The sequence below is a fragment of the Anguilla anguilla genome, chromosome 2, assembly GCF_013347855.1.
Source record: "Anguilla anguilla isolate fAngAng1 chromosome 2, fAngAng1.pri, whole genome shotgun sequence".
NCBI lineage: Eukaryota > Metazoa > Chordata > Actinopteri > Anguilliformes > Anguillidae > Anguilla > Anguilla anguilla.
Window position 1 is genome coordinate 3,383,546 of NC_049202.1, and position 8,946 is coordinate 3,392,491.

Below are 8,946 nucleotides of genomic sequence, written 5' to 3' on the forward strand. Positions count from 1 at the left end.
ATCGCGCCCCCCGGCCTCTCTGGTCTCTCAGTCCCATTACCTCAGTGGCCGTGACCGTCCACCGCTGCTCATTTTATTTATGCATTTCTTTCGTCTAACGGAGAGATTTACTCTCACGATCTGAAACGTAAGCTCAAAAAATGATTTTGCATAACCATCTCGAGTGTGTTTTGGTCTTGGGCCGGGTCAGCCACAGGAAAAATTGAGCAGAGAGCAGGATTCGCTAAAAAAATCTGTTGCTCAAGAGTTTGGTAGAATCTCCAAAGTCATCCATTGGAGGCACGCTGAGGAGATTGGGGGTGGTGAGGAGTGGCGAAGTGTGTGTTTTTGTTTTTGTGAGCAAACAGGGTCAAGAAACGTATAAACATACAGGAAAATAAGCAGAGAAAAAGAGCTTTTCCTCGACCCGATAAGCAGCCCCTCTCCGTCGCGGGAAAAGCCGTCGGTTTGGAGAGCGTGGCGCGTGCAGCGTTGCGCTAGCGGCTTTGCGCTAACTCCGGAAGGCCCCGTGTCATAATCCCGTTCCCGTAATCAGATTAGCATGATGCTAGTCTGCACAGCTGAACCCTGGCGCTTAGCCGCTGCCCTGATTAAAACGAGGCGCGTTGGACCCAAAACAGATCTGCGGCATGAATGGGCCATTCATCGATGACGTGCGTTCATTACGCTCAGCCAATCAGCACGCGCCACGCGAGTCACTGTTCATATGTGTTGAGGCCTATTTTCAGAAAGCGTTGTTTGGAATTATTTTAAGGGGATTTTTTTTTTTTTTTTTTTTTAAATGTAACTGACATTTTTTTTTCACTTTTTCTCACCCACTCCTTTTTGTGGGGAGGCATTGTTTAAATATTTAACTGCCATTTCAGATATTCGAGATTGATGTTCTGGAGTGTAAACACACATTGGAGTGCTTTTTTCTGAGTGACTTCTTGGCTCTGATGCATCGGCGAATGAGCACTGCGTTAGTCACCAGGACGGACGTGTGCACGTGCGCGTTTCAGCCCAGTACAAAGTAACGGAATGTGTTTTCGGGAATTGTTGAATCTCGGCTGTCGATCATCGGAGCAGGGCTGAAAAGGCATCGCTCCTCTCCTTGTTTTTGGCTTCAGTCACGCAGTCGTTTCAGATCTGAAAGGGCCCTGCCCCTCGTCCTCAGACGTTATCGGCCTGACGTCAGGGCCGACGGGTCTAAAACAGCTCTTAAATTCTCCGAATTTTAGCAGGTTCCTCAAACAACACGGAGTCACTCCTCCATCCACGCAGCGCTTTTTAGAGTAGTCAGGCATGAGTCCTCAACCAATTATTTATCTATTCATTTATTTATTAATTGTATTTGTTCAGAATAAGCCACTTTGTTGTAGCATGTCAGAGGAAGGACAGACAGCGTGATGTCTTTTCACGCTTTGGTTTAGCCGCCGGGCGCGTATTTACAATCGAGGCGTTTTCAAAATGAAAACAGGCAAACGGAAACAAGTTTCTAGCGCGTTGGCTGTGCTTTTATCGCTGGACGTAACGCGCACCTCGGTTGCATAACTGCGCTGTTTGTCCCTTATTATAGCCTGTGCTGCGCAGCCAGCGAGAGCGCTGCGCTGGAGCCGCTGACCGCGGGGGTGAAAGGTCGGGAAACGTTCCTCGCAGGCCGAGCGTCTCGCACGTGTTCCTGTCGCAGTGTCGCCCCCTGCAGGCGGGGGCTGGTCGGTGTAGGCGGTAGGCGGTTGCTCGGGTCTGGTTCTGTGGGTCCGCTGCATTTCTGCGTAATTCTCGCCGGAGCACAGGAACTGTGATGTATGCTGGGACATTTACCCCCCCCCCCCCTCCCATGGGGGAGTAGGGCTGCGCGGTGATGAGACATCTGGGAGAGAACAGGCAACCAATCAGGGCTCGCTTAGGCGACTCTCCCTCTACTCATTTTTCAGTTTTACTGGGGCAGTGCGCTGAAGACGGACTTTCTAGCTCTCCACTGCCCTTAGCTGGGGGGCTGGGGGCCTGGGGAGTTTGGGGGGGGAGGGGTCAGGACAGGGCCTGTTTGTGTACTGCGTAGCTAATGCATTAATCACCTCTGGGCACATTCCATCCCGACCTCTGCAGACTGCAGCCTTGTTACAGAGTGCTGCCTCCCCTGCTGTTGCAGTGCATATTGGTGATTGCTGATTGGTCATCAGGGTTTTCCTGAATTCTGTGACTGGTCCTCAGCTTGCCCCCTGCCACCTACTTACCCACCTGCCTACCTGCCTACCCACCCACCTCTTACCCACCTACCTGCCTAGCCACTTACCTACCTACCTACCCAGTTACTCACCTACCCACCTATCTACCAACCCACTTACCCACCTACCCACCTATCTACCTACCTAACTACCTACCTACCTACCCAGCTACCCACCCACTTAACCATCTACCCATCTACCAACCTGCTTATCTACCTATGGTACCTACATGCCTACCTACCTCCCTACCTCCCCACTGACCCCCCCCCCCCGCCCCTTGTTTGGGCGTCCCCGCTTTATTCTGAGTGCATGCCCAAACTCGAAGGCCTCTCCTGCACCCAGTCCTGATCGGGGGTGATTTATTCCGCCTCTCTGCCAGTAATGAGTTTCTGCACAAAAAAGAAAAAAAAAACTCAATTTGAGACACAGTAGCTGCCTGGGAGGTGTTCTTCTCACCTTCTTCCTCTGCAAATTGATGGAACTCCCTCCTTCTCCCCCCCCTTCTCTCTCTCTCTCCCTCTCTTTCTCTCTCCCTCCCGCTCTCTCTCTCTCTCCCTCTCTCCGCCGCTGCACCAACACCTTTCTGTCTCTATTTTCCTTTCTCACACGTTTCTTCTCCTTCTGTCACTCGATGCCGTTCGTATTTCCGTGTCTCTCTTTGCGGTTTGACCCCGTCTGCGATGACCTGTGTGTGTGAATCCAAAGTGGCACGTGCCGGTCCTGGTCACGGAACCGTCCCATTGTTCTTTGTGTGGAGAGCTGTGGTCATTTCATTTTTAATATAGTCAGTACAGCAATGAATTTATTTGAACAAACGCTAAGCACTCTGAGAACATTATAGCCTTTTTTAAATGTATAAATTCTATAAATTTTTATCAGTTCCATTAATGGACTTAATTGTGTGTGTGTGTGTGTAGACAGACACAGAGCTGCTTCCCTGACCCTGATAACAGCCAGATGTTCATCCCAACTGCTCAGTTCATCTAATTGTTCTTCTAGCCAAGCCCTGCGAAACTTTAATGGAGTCTGCTTTGGTTTCACTTTGGGCTGCAGAGGAGAGTTTTGGCAGAGGGGTTACCGTTACCGTTGGTCTGAATCTGACCTCACAGTGTGTACCTTAACTTCTGTCCATACTTGCTTCAATAATAAGCCACTCCATTCTCCTCGTCCCCAACCCCTCCCTTAAACGCACACAAAATGGCTGCCGGAGGGAGTCTGTTGACCCGTGGTGCTCAGTGACCGTGCGTCGCAGGGTCTCCGTGCTGCACCCCTGCTTCGCAGGGTCTCCGTGCTGCACCCCTGTGCACAGAATACAGTTTCCGCGGTGTCGTGTTTCGGCAATGTGGGGCCGTCAATCTGTCGCGTTGTCCTACCACCCCCCCGCCCCCCACGCTTGAGTATATCCCTCTGCGGGGCAGCCCCCTAAATTAAGAGCGGAACAATGTGGTTCTGTACGCTCGGCCGGTGAAGTGTTTGGTAACTGTGGTGTGTTGGTGAAAGCAGTGGTTGGTACTGTAACTCCAGTGTGCTGGTGTGTGTACAGCAGTGTGCTGGTAACTGCGGTGTGTTGGATCTGGGGAGTGCTTATTCACAGGGTCCTGAGAGCATGGGGGGGGGGGGGGGCAGCGTGGCTGCTGCGGAGGTGTGAATGGTTTACGGCATGGGGGGGGGGGGGGCGTGGGGGGGCGGACGGGGGCGGGGGTACGTCATTGTCATCTCGCCCGGGGCGTTCGCAGACTCCTTCACACCCACACAGGCAGAGAGAGGTGCCACTCCGACAAACGGCCGTCACAGCTCCAGCTTCCCAGCCTGTCGGGGGGGGGGGGGGGGGGGCAGGGGGGGGGAGTGGGGGGTGGGGTGGACGGGTAGATTTAGGGTGCGTACGGGACGAGGCGGTGACTCAGCGCTGAGGGAATCGCTCGCAACACGACTGCTCACGACTCACCAGTCTGCTCTGCATTTCTCTCTCTCTCTCTCTCCCTCTTTCTCTCTTTCTCCCCCCCTTCTCTCTTTCTCCCTCTCTCTCTCTCCCCCCCTCTCTCTCTCTCTCTCTTTCTCTCTTTCTCCCCCCCCTCTCTCTCTCTCTCCCTCTTTCTCTCTTTCTCCCCCTCTCTCTCTCTCTCTCTCTCCCCCCATCTCCCTGTCTCTCGGCCCACACGGCTGCGTTAAGCGGAATTATCCTTCACGGTTCCTTAGCGCGGTGTGGGAAACGACGCCGATAGCTGATTGGTCATCCGTTAACAGCGCGCGTCTCCCGGGTTCGTCCGTCAGTGCCCCGCGCGTCATGACCCTGCCCCTCCTGGCCACCCGAGCCGTCGCTGCGCTGCAAAGCCTGCTGGGATACAGGTTGAACTGAAAAGAGGAAGTGTCTTAGGGAGACCTGGGGAGGCAATTTGAAGTCGGTCTTTTTTGTGCGGGGCGGTCGGACCGAGAGGGGGCAATCAGCTCGAGGCTCGAGTGAAATTGCTTTCGGGCTCTCCCTGTTCCGTCTGAAACAAATCTCCTCCGAACGCAGGGCTGAGTGCAGGGATTTGGCTTTGATGTCGGGTTTAAAAGTCTAGAAGCCGCCGTCGAAATATCTCTGTCGGGAGGATACTCTGGGTGAATATAAAAACGGCATCACTGTTAAAAATAGATAAATAAATAAGTTAAAAAAAAAAGTAGAACTTCACTCCTGTTTGAAAGTCACATATTTTGCGCGCGTGTTCAACGTGAGCACTGCGTTTGATTTATCCGCATTTCACACATTTGTCGGAATTTGCGTCAGAAAATTATTATTTAAACATTTTAAAAAAAAAGTTTTAACAACATTAATGGGGAGACTGTAATGCTCTGTGGGTCCTGGGCTGTTGTCAGGAGCGTCACACCTCTGCAATATTTCGGGAGTTAAACGTCCCCCCGTGCCGGCGCTGGGTTGTCCCACGGCGACATCGTTTCTCCGTTCCTGTGCTCCACTGGTGGAAAGTTCTGGTGGGGTCAGAGCCGGTGGAAAGTTCCGGGGAGTCCGGGTCAGAGAGTAAAAGTCCTGCCGTGCGTTTCTCCCACCTGAGAGCTCAGCCGGCTGATCTCATTGGTTAGCTCTACCTGCTGGCTGAAGGGTTGTGCTGATTAGAAAAATCCAGGTGGAATTGGAAGAAAATTTTAGGGAGGGACTTTCACTTCCTGAACCTGGATTTCTTACCTCTGCTGTGTTCTTTGTTCCCCCATGCTTTTTTTGGGGGGGGGGGGGGGGGGGTTGGGGGTGGTTGGATCTGTGTGTCATATCCTGAACTTAGAAAACGTGGGGGGTGAGGAATGAGGAGGGGAGGGGGTGGCATTAATCCACCCCCTCCCTGACTGAATGCACTTTACTGCTTTGAGAAGAAGAGAACCGTGTGCAGAAAAATGTGCTGAGGCTGGAGCTACAGGGGCTAAAGGGCCTTCTGTGAATGGTAAACGGTAAATGGACTGCATTTATATAGCGCTTTTATCCAAAGCACTTTACGACTTTACACCCCTTCACACACACACACACACTCACACCAACGGTGAACGGCTGCCATGCAAGGTGCCAATCAGCTCGTTGGGAGCAATTAGGGGTTAGGTGTCTTGCTCAGGGACACTTCGACACGCCCAGGGCGGGGGGATCGAACCGGCAACCCTCCGACTTGCCAGACAACCGCTCTTACCTCCTGAGCTATGTCGTTCTGTGCAGCAGCTCTCCTCTGAAGGGGGAAGTTGATGGGGGCATTTCCCTCTGCCGTACGGCGGCCATGTTGAATAGCCGGCATCGCTCCGGTTAGCAGCTTCCTCACCTAGCCTCTCCTCACTCTAACAGGCTCTTAACGATGACTTAACGAGTCTGCGGGAGTCCGTACGCGGTATCGGTGAGCACCTTCACCGATACCGTCTTGTAACCTAAAGGTCACGGGTTCGATTCCTGGGCAAGACACTGCTGTTGTACCCTTGAGCAAGGTACTTAACCTGCATTGCTTTAGTTTTAGTACATATCCAAGCGCATAATGGGATTCAGTGTGACTGCTGTGTTAAAAAGGTGTGTAAGTCGCTCTGGATGAGAGCGTCTTCTAAATGTACTGCTAAAATGGCACGTCTTCACCAGCAGCAGAGTGTCCATTTTTATTTCCGGAGTCCTTTCTAAAGGCTCCTACCTTTCACTTAAAGAGAGTTCCAAATATAACTGCAACCCCCCCCCCCCCCCCCCGCCCCACAGTCGTGTGCGCCAGACTTGTCTCGTCACAGGGTTACACCCTGATTCCCCTGCAGATGTGTGTCGTACCGATTTTCCGTGCGTTGCACGCTCAGTCTGCCGGTCTCCACGGTGATACCCTGGCGGTCAGTCAGTCGTCGGCCGCGCGCAGCGCTGGGCTTGGACGACGGCGAGAATAATGGCGGCTTATGATCCGTCGATGAAGCGTCATTCGTTACCGCCGAATCTGAGCAGGTCTCTCTCTCTCTCTCTAAGAGGGTCATTTGTCCTCATTACGTCTTTCAGTGGAGGAGCTGTTGTGGTGCTCTGCCACTGGGAGTGAATAGAGTGGGATGGATCGCTCTCGTTCTTAAAGAGGCCCCGTCTGATTTGAATGTAAATAAATAGCCCAAGGGAGCTATTTGTGTGTATTTGATTGGCAGGTTGTTTTTTTTTTTTTTTGTGGAGTTGACGTGTGTTCTGTGCCTTTTAGATGGATGATTGTGTGGAGCATTGATTTACGTGATCAAAAAAGAAAAGGGCCATTAGCAAGCTATTACAGGGCTGTGTCGGTCGAGATGAAATGGTGTTAGCCTTCTACACATATGGGACACCTTTACAGGGGGTTCCCCTAATTTTTAAGTAGCCAGCCAGGTGACAAAAGGAGCCGGGTAGGTGTGATGGTGGTGGAGCGATAAATTGTTCCGGTGACATCTTTTATGGCTGAAAGGGGCTGTTGGTCATGTTGTTCAGCCAACAGCTTAGCTAGACTCTCTTTTTTCCCTTTCAGTCTTGAGAAATTGAGCGATTGCTCCGTCTAAAAATCAGCCAGCCAAACAGAGCTTTGTGGTCAGCCATTTAGCCAAGAACTCCTTGGTTCTGCCCGTGATCTACGGCTGTCCGATTCGCAGGGTTCAGTGGAAGTACAATGCTACGTAGGACTTTCCTAACTGGAGTTGTACAATTGCCACAGCAATTATTCAAGTATTATGCCCACAGGTGGAGGGAGACTGAAGTCTGTCTGTCCTCTTTCTGTGGTGTGAGGTGGCTTTCAGGCTAGGTAGGTTGTAGGGTTTTTTTTTTTTTTATAAACCCGAGTGCATTTTCCCTGTAAATTCGGTCTAAAATTTGGTAGATTTCAAAAGAATTTTCAGAACTCAAGAGCACACCAAAAAAAAAAACAAAAAAAAAAAAAATGCAGCGGAGTTTGTACAAGGTTGGTGTCAGGTTGATTACAACTGAGCCGTGTGAAACCAAAACTAGGGATGATGGGGGGGGGAGAAAATGGTAAGGACAAATGCACTGGGGGCTGCAGTTCTCTGGATATGAAAACAGCTTTACGGTAGTCCACAGACTGCTCACCTCCTAACCAGGCTCCTCCCAACAGCTGCTCATTTCAACCGCGAGCCAGGCCATGGCTTCGTCCTCTCCCAAAATTTAATAATCTCTGATTCAATAATTCCTGTCTTTTCTCTGGGGGTAGTTGGGGGAAGAGGGTGGGTGGAGGGGGGGGGGAGGACGTGGGGGTGCTGCTGCTCCATCTGTGAGCTCGGAAAGGGCTCCTCTTCCCAAATTCTCCTCTTTTTAACGATTAATAAAATATGAGGGATGTCATCTTTGGCAGGCTCTTCGTCTGAGACTCAGCGACCGCGGCTCTTCAGAAAAGTGTTGACGCGGCGGCTTGTCAGCGTTCGCGTGCGCGGACGCATTTCTCACGCCGCCGCTGCGGGAAAATTGCGTGCGTATTTTTAACACGTCATTAATGTTAATGGCTCTGCAGAGCCCCGCGGAGGGCATGGGGACACGGAGCGCTACGCACAGAGCCGCTCTGCGCAGAGGCTATTTTCCCATCATGCACCTGCACCCTCACTGAACTGACAGCACCGGTCTCTTATATTCACATTAGCGTCGCGCGCTGGAACAGTAATGACGTGCTGCCTGACGTTACCTGAAACAGCGAGGTGAAGTTGGGGGTGAGGGGGGCGGGGGGATTTGGGGAGTTTGAGGAGAAATGACTAAAACAGCCCCTCTAACACCCCATAAATTTCCTGTAAAACAGACATAGCTGTGGGGGCCTCTCTCTTTAAATTCCACTTTGGCTTCCTGCACGGTCCCCCGTGAGTCTGCCTGTCTGCTGCTGCCACACCACACTGAGAGCCTCATATCCCAGCTCTATACACAGAGACGGGGCCTCAAATCCCAGCTCTATACACAGAGACGGGGCCTCAAATCCCAGCTCTATACACAGAGACGGGGCCTCAAATCCCAGCTCTATACACAGAGACGGGGTCTCAAATCCCAGCTCTATACACAGAGACGGGGCCTCATAACCCAGCTCTATGCACAGAGACGGGGCCTCATAACCCAGCTCTATGCACAGACGGGGTCGTACGGCATCTCCTCATGGCACTTCTGTCAAGTTCACTCACAGTCAGATCAGTTCAGTTTCACCTGTGGAAAAAACACCCAAGTCTTCAAAGATGCCTTAAGTCAAGAAAATGGGGAAAATAAGGAAAGCGTTGCACCTTTTAAAAAAGGTCTAGGGGTGCAGGG

General features: G+C 51.8%; 1 protein-coding gene across 1 annotated transcript in view; it reads left to right on the forward strand.

Moving 5' to 3' along the window:
* kcnq5b (potassium voltage-gated channel, KQT-like subfamily, member 5b) overlaps positions 1 to 8,946 on the forward strand; it is a 54,263-nt gene that overhangs the window by 19,255 nt on the left and 26,062 nt on the right. The window lies entirely within an intron of this gene.